This window comes from Harmonia axyridis, chromosome 3 (genome assembly GCF_914767665.1).
Source record: "Harmonia axyridis chromosome 3, icHarAxyr1.1, whole genome shotgun sequence".
Taxonomy (NCBI): domain Eukaryota; kingdom Metazoa; phylum Arthropoda; class Insecta; order Coleoptera; family Coccinellidae; genus Harmonia; species Harmonia axyridis.
The window spans coordinates 47,653,213-47,665,896 of record NC_059503.1 but is presented as its reverse complement, the minus strand read 5'-3'; positions in this window follow the sequence as shown (position 1 = coordinate 47,665,896).

Here is a 12,684-nt window from a genome sequence, read left to right as displayed (position 1 = left end):
ACCTTAAAAAATTGTAAAAAATTGAAAGTTCCTTCTTGGTAATAATATACCTCTTTTTCTATTGATCTGGTCATGTAGATCACGAAAGTTTTTATTTGAGCAGTCTGCGACGAATAGTTTAGGAGATATAACGATTTTAGTAGAGAGATTGAATTTTTACGGTTTTTTCCAAAAATTTCGAATTCAAATTTCTCCTAAACTATGGGGACTACGGAAAATCGGTAAGCAGAGTTGGTATTGGCAGTTCATGGTTATTCGAATCCCACTCTCGCCTGACAATATTTGAGTCGAAAAATTTTCTCGAATTTTCTCGAATTTTCCTTACCCCGGACCTTAAAAAATTGTAAAAAATTAAAAGTTCCTTCTTGGTAATAATATACCTATTTTTCTATTGATCTGGTCATGTAGATCACGAAAGTTTTTATTTGAGGAGTCTGCGACGAATAGTTTAGGAGATATAACGATTTTTATAGAGAGATTGAATTTTCTCGAATTTTCCTTACCTTGAAAAATTGTAAAAAATCAAAAGATCTTTTTTGATAATAAAATACCTCTTTTTTTATTGATCTGTTCACGTAGATCACGAAAGTTTTTATTTGAGGGGTCTGCGACGAATAGTTTAGGAGATATAACGATTTTTGTAGAGAGATTGAATTTTCTCGAATTTTCCTTACCCCGGACCTTAAAAAATTGTAAAAAATTAAAAGTTCCTTCTTGGTGATAATATACCTCTTTTTCTATTGATCTGTTCACGTAGATCACGAAAGTTTTTTAATGAGGGGTCTGCGACGAATAGTTTAGGAGATATAACGATTTTTATAGAGAGATTGAATTTTTACGGTTTTTTCAAAAAAATTCGACTTCAAATTTCTCCTAAACTATGGGGACTACGGAAAATCGGTGAGCAGAGTTGGTATTGGCAGTTCATGATTATTCGAATTCCACTCACGAATGACAATATTTGAGTCGAAGAATTTTCTCGAATTTTTCTTACCCCGGACCTTGCAAAATTGTAAAAAATTAAAAGTTCCTTCTTGGTCATAATATACCTCTTTTTCTATTGATCTGGTCACGTAGATCACGAAAGTTTTTATTTGAGGGGTTTGCGACGAATAGTTTAGGAGATATAACGATTTTAGTAGAGAGATTGAATTTTTACGGTTTTTTCCAAAAATTTCGAATTCAAATTTCTCCTAAACTATGGGGACTACGGAAAATCGGTAAGCAGAGTTGGTATTGGCAGTTCATGGTTATTCGAATCCCACTCTCGCCTGACAATATTTGAGTCGAAAAATTTTCTCGAATTTTCTCGAATTTTCCTTACCCCGGACCTTAAAAAATTGTAAAAAATTAAAAGTTCCTTCTTGGTAATAATATACCTATTTTTCTATTGATCTGGTCATGTAGATCACGAAAGTTTTTATTTGAGGAGTCTGCGACGAATAGTTTAGGAGATATAACGATTTTTATAGAGAGATTGAATTTTCTCGAATTTTCCTTACCCCGGACCTTGAAAAATTGTAAAAAATTAAAAGATCTTTTTTGATAATAAAATACCTCTTTTTCTATTGATCTGTTCACGTAGATCACGAAAGTTTTTATTTGAGGGTCTGCGACGAATAGTTTAGGAGATATAACGATTTTTGTAGAGAGATTGAATTTTCTCGAATTTTCCTTACCCCGGACCTTAAAAAATTGTAAAAAATTAAAAGTTCCTTCTTGGTGATAATATACCTCTTTTTCTATTGATCTGTTCACGTAGATCACGAAAGTTTTTATATGAGGGGTCTGCGACGAATAGTTTAGGAGATATAACGATTTTTATAGAGAGATTGAATTTTTACGGTTTTTTCCAAAAATTTCGACTTCAAATTTCTCCTAAACTATGGGGACTAGGGAAAATAGGTAAGCAGAGTTGGTATTGGCAGTTCATGATTATTCGAATTCCACTCACGAATGACAATATTTGAGTCGAAGAATTTTCTCGAATTTTCCTTACCCCGGACCTTAAAAAATTGTAAAAAATTAAAAGTTCCTTCTTTGTAATAATATACCTCTTTTTCTATTGATCTGGTCACGTAGATCACGAAAGTTTATATTTGAGGGGTTTGCGACGAATAGTTTAGGAGATATAACGATTTTTGTAGAGAGATTGAATTTTTACGGTTTTTTCCAAAAATTTCGAATTCAAATTTCTCCTAAACTATGGGGACTACGGAAAATTGGTAAGCAGAGTTGGTATTGGCAGTTCATGGTTATTCGAATCCCACTCTCGCCTGACAATATTTGAGTCGAAAAATTTTCTCGAATTTTCTCGAATTTTCCTTACCCCGGACCTTGAAAAATTGTAAAAAATTAAAAGTTCCTTCTTGGTGATAATATACCTCTTTTTCTATTGATCTGTTCACGTAGACCACGAAAGTTTTTATATGAGGGGTCTGCGACGAATAGTTTAGGAGATATAACGATTTTTATAGAGATTGAATTTTTACGGTTTTTTCCAAAAATTTCGACTTCAAATTTCTCCTAAACTATGGGGACTACGGAAAATCGGTGAGCAGAGTTGGTATTGGCAGTTCATGATTATTCGAATTCCACTCACGAATGACAATATTTGAGTCGAGAAATTTTCTCGAATTTTCTCGAATTTTCCCTACCCCGGACCTTAAAAAATTGTAAAAAATTGAAAGTTCCTTCTTGGTAATAATATACCTCTTTTTCTATCGATCTGGTCACGTAGATCACGAAAGTTTTTATTTGAGGGGTTTGCGACGAATAGTTTAGGAGATATAACGATTTTTGTAGAGAGATTGAATTTTTACGGTTTTTTCCAAAAATTTCGAATTCAAATTTCTCCTTAACTATGGGGATCACGGAAAATCGGTAAGCAGAGTTGGTATTGGCAGTTCATGGTTATTCGAATCCCACTCTCGCCTGACAATATTTGAGTCGAGAAATTTTCTCGAATTTTCTCGAATTTTCCCTACCCCGGACCTTAAAAAATTGTAAAAAATTGAAAGTTCCTTCTTGGTAATAATATACCTCTTTTTCTATTGATCTGGTCATGTAGATCACGAAAGTTTTTATTTGAGCAGTCTGCGACGAATAGTTTAGGAGATATAACGATTTTTATAGAGAGATTGAATTTTCTCGAATTTTCCTTACCCCGGACCTTGAAAAATTGTAAAAAATCAAAAGATCTTTCTTGGTAATAAAATACCTCTTTTTCTATTGATCTGTTCACGTAGATCACGAAAGTTTTTATTTGAGGGGTCTGCGACGAATAGTTTAGGAGATATAACGATTTTTGTAGAGAGATTGAATTTTCTCGAATTTTCCTTACCCCGGATCTTAAAAAATTGTAAAAAATTAAAAGTTCCTTCTTGGTGATAATATACCTCTTTTTCTATTGATCTGTTCACGTAGATCACGAAAGTTTTTATATGAGGGGTCTGCGACGAATAGTTTAGGAGATATAACGATTTTTATAGAGAGATTGAATTTTTACGGTTTTTTCAAAAAAATTCGACTTCAAATTTCTCCTAAACTATGGGGACTACGGAAAATCGGTGAGCAGAGTTGGTATTGGCAGTTCATGATTATTCGAATTCCACTCACGAATGACAATATTTGAGTCGAAGAATTTTCTCGAATTCTTCTTACCCCGGACCTTGAAAAATTGTAAAAAATTAAAAGTTCCTTCTTGGTAATAATGGTAAAATTGTTATTCAATCAAAGTTGCAAATTATATTAATTTATCCTTACATATTTTCACTCATTGTTATTGATTTCAGTGCATTATTGTGAGTGAGGTTCTCTGATAGCCGTTTGAGGAGATTACAAAGTGGTGGGCAAGCAAGTAAGGCTTGTAATATTGAGTTTATATAACAAAAATTACTTTTGTTTCGTAAACACCTGGGTTTAAAACTGGTTTGCGTCCCAGCAATTTAATAGTTCTTGAGAAATTCTGAAAATTTAAAAATGTTACTAACCATGATAGAAACTTGAATTTTCACTGATATCTGTAGGTGAAAACCAAAGCATTCCACTTTTCATCGAGTAAAATGGGTTCAACTAAGTAAAATAATTATCTACAGTAGATGTAAGCAAATTGTTAGTTGAAAGTAAGATAAATATATAAAAAAAGATATGGTTTTGAACTCACCTCCTAACATATGAGTGGCTGAATCTATTTTTTTGACTACTTTTGTATGTTTTAAAGATGTTACATGTGAATCATTAATTTTATTGTCTATTTTCTCATTCGATATTGTTTTAACATCTTCATCAAATAGACTAGCCCATGATTTTTTCCATACATTTACTGTGGGCTCCTCAATTTTAGATTCATTTTTATTCGAGATGCTACTTTCAATTTTTTCAATTGTCCTATTGGAAATTGTATCATTTTTGATTATCTCTGTATTATCTCTTGCATTAATTCCAACTGTTTTTACAGCTGAACTAGGGGGAGTTGAAGGTTTCGAATGTTTTCCTGTCATCTCATTCTGGATAAAAGGTTTTGTAATTGATAATCCATTGTAGTTGATTACAGATTTTTTACACTCATTTTCTGAAAAAGTTGATATTAGTTGATTCATTATTATATTACATATTCATATTGACCATGAATAATTCTTTTAAGATCTCTATACTTACTTGCAGAAAATTTTTGTTTAACACTACAGGGTAATTTGTATTCACTAGAATTGGTAAATAATATATTATTAATGATACCTCTTCTTCTTCTAACTGAGTTAACTCCAAGAAATGTAGATTCTGAAAAAAAAAATAACAATATAATAGTGGAAATCATTTTGGAAATTATAATATTTCTGTATATAGTATATCCAAAGTCCCTTGAAATAGTCTATAAAAACGCTTGGCCAGAGATAATTGCAAAACAGTCATAAACCAGTAAGGCGAAATTTATATCCCTCAGTGGAAGCAGAAGGCTGAATGATAATGATGTACAGGGTGATTCACCGCGATGGCTATTGTTTATGGAAAACTAATAATAATTTTGTGCTGAAAATTTGAACAATTTCAGATTACTACCTACTTATTTCAAACGGCACACCCAGTATATTATTGCATTATCAGATAGCTTGGTTGATGATAATTTCAGCAATATGGCAATACTTGAGTATAAGCTGAACGGTTCATAAGTTGAAGAGATTCCTATAGATATCTAATGTAAAGTTTTTTAGAAAAATCTATATTTTTTTATTCATTCAGTCAATTTTACGTAGATATAAAAAGAGAGGGGTCTCAAGCAAACTCTATACTTGAAGAGTTTTCGAGGAAAAACTTCAACTAAGGAAAACTGCAACTTCTCATTGAATGGAGTAGTCAATGACTTCCAGAAAACATGAAAAGAAACTAAAAAGTCGAAATTTCTTGAATTGTAATAAATTTTTCGTTAAGAAAGTTGAAAATTCATAAACCAATAAAAAAAACCTAACTACATAAAATATAACTGATATTTGAAAATATTCGAATAAATGAAAATAACCCTAAGCTAGTATTAAAAAAATTACCTCCATATTCAAACAATTAACTATCTAAACATGAAACTTTCCACTAGAAATACCACTTCAACAACTGTTTATAAAGTAACTCTTCCACGTGGGAGATTATAGCTAGCTGCGTGACATCCTAGTCCAAAAAAATCAACAATGTGGAATGGCTTACTTGGATAATTGTTCATCAAAAAGAAAAAAGGGAATAAGAACAGTCCCTCATACCAATGTGGCTTCCTTAGACACGGAAGTCAAGCTTTCGTCCCTGTGTTATACGATGAAAAGAGTTAGAATGAGAAACATTGAAGGGAATAACAAACAAATGAAATCAACAACAGAAGTCAGTCGTGCATTTGTGGTTACAGCAGCAATTGACCTCACCACGTGGGAGATTATAGCTACCTGCGTGACATCCGAGTCCAAGAAAATCAACAATGTGGAATGGCTTACTTGGATAATTGATCATTATACAGAAAGAACGGAATAAGAACAGTCCCTTATACCGATGTGGTTTCCATAGACACGTGTGTCAAGCTTTCGTCCCTGTGCAATACGATGAAAAGTATTAGAATGAGAAACATTGAAGAAAATAACAAACGAATGAAATCAACAACAGAAATCAGTCGTGCATTTGTGGTTACAGCAGCAATTGACCTCACCACGTGGGAGATTATAGCTACCTGCGTGACATCCGAGTCCAAGAAAATCAACAATGTGGAATGGCTTACTTGGATAATTGTTCATCAAAAAGGAAAAAGGGAATAAGAACAGTCCCTCATACCAATGTGGCTTCCTTAGACACGTAAGTCAAGCTTTCGTCCCTGTGTAATACGATGAAAAGAGTTAGAATGAGAAACATAGAAAGAAAAAACTAACAAATGAAATCAACAACAGAAGTCAGTCGTGCATTTGTGGTTACAGCAGCAATTGACCTTACCACGCGGGAGATTATAGCTACCTGCGTGACATCCGAGTCCAAGAAAATCAACAATGTGGAATGGCTCACTTGTATAATTGTTCATTAAACAGAAAGAAGGGAATAAGAACAGTCCCTTATACCAAAGTGGTTTCCTTAGACACGTGTGTCAAGCTTTCGTCCCTGTGCAATACGATGAAAAGTGTTAGAATGAGAAACATTGAAGGAAATAACAAACGAATGAAATCAACAACAGAAGTCAGTCGTGCATTCGTGGTTACAGCAGCAATTGACCTTACCACGTGGGAGATTATAGCTACCTGCGTGACATCCGAGTCCAAGAAAATCAACAATGTGAAATGGCTTATTTGGATTATTGTTCATCAAAAAGAAAAAAGGGAATAAGAACAGTCCCTTATACCAATGTGGTTTCCTTAGACACGTGTCAAGCTTTCGTCCCTGTGCAATACGATAAAAAGTGTTAGAATGAGAAACATAGAAGGAAAAAACAAACAAATGAAATCAACAACAGAAGTCAGTCGTGCATTTGTGGTTACAGCAGCAATTGACCTTACCACGTGGGAGATTATAGCTACCTGCGTTACATCCGAGTCCAAGAAAATCAACAATGTGGAATGGCTTACTTGGATAATTGTTCACTGAACAAAAAGAAGGGAATGAGAACAGTCCTTATACCAAAGTTGTTTCCTTAGACACGTGTGTCAAGCTTTCGTCCCTGTGCAATACGATGAAAAGTGTTAGAATGAGAAACATTGAAGAAAATAACAAACGAATGAAATCAACAACAGAAGTCAGTCGTGCATTTGTGGTTACAGCAGCAATTGACCTTACCACGTGGGAGATTATAGCTACCTGCGTTACATCCGAGTCCAATAAAATCAAAAATGTGGAATGGCTTACTTGGATAATTGTTCATTAAACAAAAAGAAGGGAATAAGAACAGTCCCTCATACCAAAGTGGTTGCCTTAGACACGTGTGTCAAGCTTTCGTCCCTGTGCAATACGATGAAAATTGTTAGAATGAGAAACATAGAAGGAAATAACAAACAAATGAAATCAACAACAGAAGTCAATCGTGCATTCGTGGTTACAGCAGCAATGGACCTTACCACGTGGGAAATTATAGCTACCTGCGTGACATCCGAGTCCAAGAAAATCAACAATGTGGAATGGCTTACTTGGATAATTGTTCATTAAACAAAAAGAAGGGAATAAGAACAGTCCCTTATACCAAAGTGGTTTCCTTAGACACGTGTGTCAAGCTTTCGTCCCTGTGCAATACGATAAAAAGTGTTAGAATGTGAAACATTCAAGAAAATAAAAAACGAATGAAATCAACAACATAAGTCAATCGTGCATTTGTGGTAACAGCAGCAATTGACCTTACCACGTGGGAGATTATAGCTCCCTGCGTGACATCCGAGTCCAAGAAAATTAACAATGTGGAATGGCTTACTTGGATAATTGTTCATCAAACAAAAAGAAGGGAATAAGAACAGTCCCCATACCAAAGTGGTTTCCTTAGACACGTGTGTCAAGCTTTCGTCCCTGTGCAATACGATGAAAATTGTTAGAATGAGAAACATAGAAGGAAATAACAAACAAATGAAATCAACAACAGAAGTCAATCGTGCATTCGTGGTTACAGCAGCAATGGACCTTACCACGTGGGAGATTATAGCTACCTGCGTGACATCCGAGTCCAAAAAAATCAACAATGTGGAATGGCTTACTTGGATTATTGTTCATCAAAAAGAAAAAAAGGAATGAGAACAAACCCTTGTGGTTTCCTTAGACACGTGTGTCAAGCTTTCGTCCCTGTGCAATACGATGAAAAGTGTTAGAATGAGAAACATAGAAGGAAAAAACAAACAAATGAAATCAACAACAGAAGTCAGTCATGCATTTGTGGTTACAGCAGCAATTGACCTTACCACGTGGGAGATTATAGCTAGCTGCGTGACATCCTAGTCCAAGAAAATCAACAATGTGGAATCGGAATAAGAACAGTCCCTCATACCAATGTGGCTTCCTTAGACACGTAAGTCAAGCTTTCGTCCCTGTGCAATACGATAAAAAGTGTTAGAATGAGAAACATAGAAGGAAAAAACAAACGAATGAAATCAACAACAGAAGTCAGTCGTGCATTTGTGGATACAGCAGCAATTGACCTTACCACGTGGGAGATTATAGCTACCTGCGTGACATCCGATTCCAAGAAAATCAACAATGTGGAATGGCTTACTTGGATAATTGTTCATTAAACAAAAAGAAGGGAATAAGAACAGTCCTTATACCAAAGTTGTTTCCTTAGACACTTGTGTCAAGCTTTCGTCCCTGTGCAATACGATGAGAAGTGTTAGAATGAGAAACATTGAAGAAAATAACAAACAAATGAAATCAACAACAGAAGTCAATCGTGCATTCGTGGTTACAGCAGCAATGGACCTTACCACGTGGGAGATTATAGCTACTTGCGTGATATCCGAGTCCAAAAAAATCAACAATGTGGAATGGCTCACTTAGATAATTGTTCATCAAAAAGAAAAAAGGGAATGAGAACAAACCCTTGTGGTTTCTTTAGACACGTGTGTCAAGCTTTCGTCCCTGTGCAATACGATGAAAAGTGTTAGAATGAGAAACATTAAAGAAAATAACAAACGAATGAAATTAACAACAGAAGTCAGTCGTGCATTTGTGGTTACAGCAGCAATTGACCTTACCACGTGGGAGATTATAGCTAGCTGCGTGACATCCTAGTCCAAGAAAATCAACAATGTGGAATGGCTTACTTGGATAATTGTTCATTAAACAAAAAGAAGGGAATAAGAACAGTCCTTATACCAAAGTTGTTTCCTTAGACACGTGTGTCAAGCATTCGTTCCTGTGCAATACGATGAAAAGTGTTAGAATGAGAAACATTGAAGAAAATAACAAACGAATGAAATCAACAGTAGAAGTCAGTCGAGCATTTGTGGTTACAGCAGCAATTGACCTTACCACGTGGAAGATTATAGCTACCTGCGTGACATCCGAGTCCATGAAAATCAACAATGTGGAATGGCTTACTTGGATAATTGTTCATCAAAAAGAAAAAAGGGAATGAGAACAAACCCTTGTGGTTTCCTTAGACACGTGTGTCAAGCTTTCGTTCCTGTGCAATACGAAAAAAAGTGTTAGAATGAGAAACATAGAAGGAAATAACAAACAAATGAAATCAACAACAGAAGTCAGTCGTGCATTTGTGGTTACAGCAGCAATTGACCTTACCACGTGGGAGATTATAGCTACCTGCGTGACATCCGAGTCCAAGATAATCAACAATGTGGAATGGCCTACTTGGATAATTGTTGATTAAACAAAAAAAAGAGAATAAGAACAGTCCCTTATACCAAAGTGGTTTCCTTAGACACGTGTGTCAAGCTTTCGTCCCTGTGCAATACGATGAAAAGTGTTAGAATGAGAAACAGAAAAGGAAATAACAAACAAATGAAATCAACAACAGAAGTCAGTCGTGCATTTGTGGTTACAGCAGCAATTGACCTTACCACGTGGGAGATTATAGCTACCTGCGTGACATTCGAGTCTGTGACGGCGACTTTCTTCGGATTGATGATTGTTTACTATTTCTCTCCTATATTACCTCGGGCGCCAATTGCGATAGGTTTTATAAGGTCGCAATTCCTTACGTCGCTCACTATTATCGACCCTGGGTAGCTTTTAAACAGTTGGAGAAGGGTTCGATTCAATCTGAGGTAAGAGCGATTGACCAGTGGTGATTTATTTCGCTAAATGGCAGTAAATGTCTATGAGATAAATAAAAGACACCCTGACGAAACACACTATATTTAACAATATCCGTTCCCTTATGTACAACACCAAATTATATACAATACTATCCTATATATACAATAATGCAAAAGGCTACTAAACACCAAAAGCAAATATTTACAATGCAACACGGTACGGAACGAGAACTAAGCGAGGTGAGCAGGTGGCGTATATCAAGCAGCAGAAATTAGTAAGCAGTGAGCAAGCAAATTGAGCGATGATAAAAACGGTTAAGTGCGGACAAGCGTGGAAAGCATGCAGATTGGCGTGTGAAATGCAGTCTAATAAGTCAGATGTGACTACCTATCCTGTGTTCCGTACGGTCCGGTTCGATACCTCTTTATTAGAAACAGCAAGCCTGAACAATATCTTCGAATCAGGTCTTGTATCGGCGCATCCACCAAAAATTGATATTAAGTCAGACTGGGCAGGGTGACTCACCGAAATGACCACGGTGATCAGTGAATCGGAAATACGCGACCCCTCTCCACAAGATAAGGAATTCCGTCTGGTGGTCCCAAATAAGAGTTACTCGCAATAAGGGACCCGACACACGGATTCCACTTGAGAAAGTTGGGTCTTAGACACAGATTTCAATCAGGGTACTTGTCGGCGCATCCACCAAAATAAATCTCAGGTCGGACTGGGCAGGGTGACTCACCGAAATGACCACGGTGATCCGTGAATCGGAAATAAGCGACCCCGCTCCACAAGATAAGGAATTCTGTCTGGTGGTCCCAAATAAGAGTTGCTCGCAATAAGGTACCCGACACACAGATTCCACCTGAGAAAGTTGGGTCTTAGAAACAGATGTCAATCAGGGTATCTGTCGGCACATCCACCAAAATAAATCTAAGAAATAAACTTCGTTCGGGGTATACTATGGCGCATCCACCAATTCTAGACTCGAGTCAGACCGGACAGGGTAATTCGCTGAAAAGACTGCTGTGATCCGGAGATCGGAATTAAGCGACCCCTCTCCCCAAGATAAGGAGTTATGCCTGGTAGTTCCAAATAAGAGTTGCTCGCAATAAGGAACCGGACAGACAAACTCCACTTGAGAAAGAAAGATCTGAGAAATAAATTTCACTCGGGTATACTTCGGCGCATCCACCAATTCACGACTCGAGTCAGATCGGACAGGGTAATTAGCCCAAAACACCGCGGTGATCCGGAGATCGGAAATGAGCGACCCCTCTCCTCAAGATAAGGAGTTCTGCCTGGTAGTTCCAAATAAGAGTTGCTCGCAATAAGGAACCGGACAGACAAACTCCACTTGAGAAAGAAAGATCAAAGAAATAAATTTCACTTACGGTATACCTCGGCGCATCCACCAATTAACGACTCGAGTCGGACCGGACAGGATAATTAACCTTAAAGGCCGCAGTGATCCGGAGATCGGAAATAAACGACCCCTCTCCCCAAGATAAGGAGTTTTGCCTGGTAGTTTCAAATAAGAGTTGCTCGCAATAAGGAACCGAACAGACAAACTCCACTTGAGAAAGAAAGATCTTAGAAATAAAATAAATTGCAAATAAATCACACTCGGAAAGTATCGATGGAACACAGGAAAGTCACCGATAATACAGACAGGAATAAAACGGTTCTTACCAATCCTAAGAATTTCCCACTTCACTACACGAACTCAAATTCTTTTCGTGTACGGGCTAAGTGTCAAATTCACGAATATAAAATACGGCACTAAAACGTCCAACGTTCAAAAGAAAAATTGCAAACTAAAAATTAAACTCTTAATTGTTACTCAAGAAAATCCGCTCAATAACTATGAAAATATATAGCTCGAAGACGCCGACAGGAGTAAATCGGAAAATAACTTAATACTTCGAAGACACCGGCAAGAATAATCCTCCTTTTCCGAAATACTTCACTTGTAATCTCGGTTGGAAGGGGAAAATTTCGAGTCTCGAAATCGGCGGTATACCTATGAAAAACGAACGACAACATGTAAAAAAGAACATATTGAAGAGATAACGTCCATCGCGTTGTCGCTCGAAAGTTTTTATACATAGGCTGATATTTTAAATTGCATCGTTATATTTTCATGAAATAAATAAATCAGAAATTATTCCAAATGAAAATTTTTGAATTGGACGAAAAATACCTTCACTGCTCTCAATTAATATTTTATTTTCACCTACTCAGATGACTGGTAGAATAATGATGGAATTCTAAACCTGGGGCAAATTATACTGGGTGATTCTAATAAAATAATCATTGAATTCTAAACCTGGGTAAATTATACTAGGTGATTCTAGTAAAATAATTATTGAATTCTTGACCTGGGCTAAATTATACCGGGTGATTCTAGTAACGAATTTCACTTCGTTACACACCCCCCTTACTTCCCCAAAAAAAAACGAAAGTTTTTTTTGT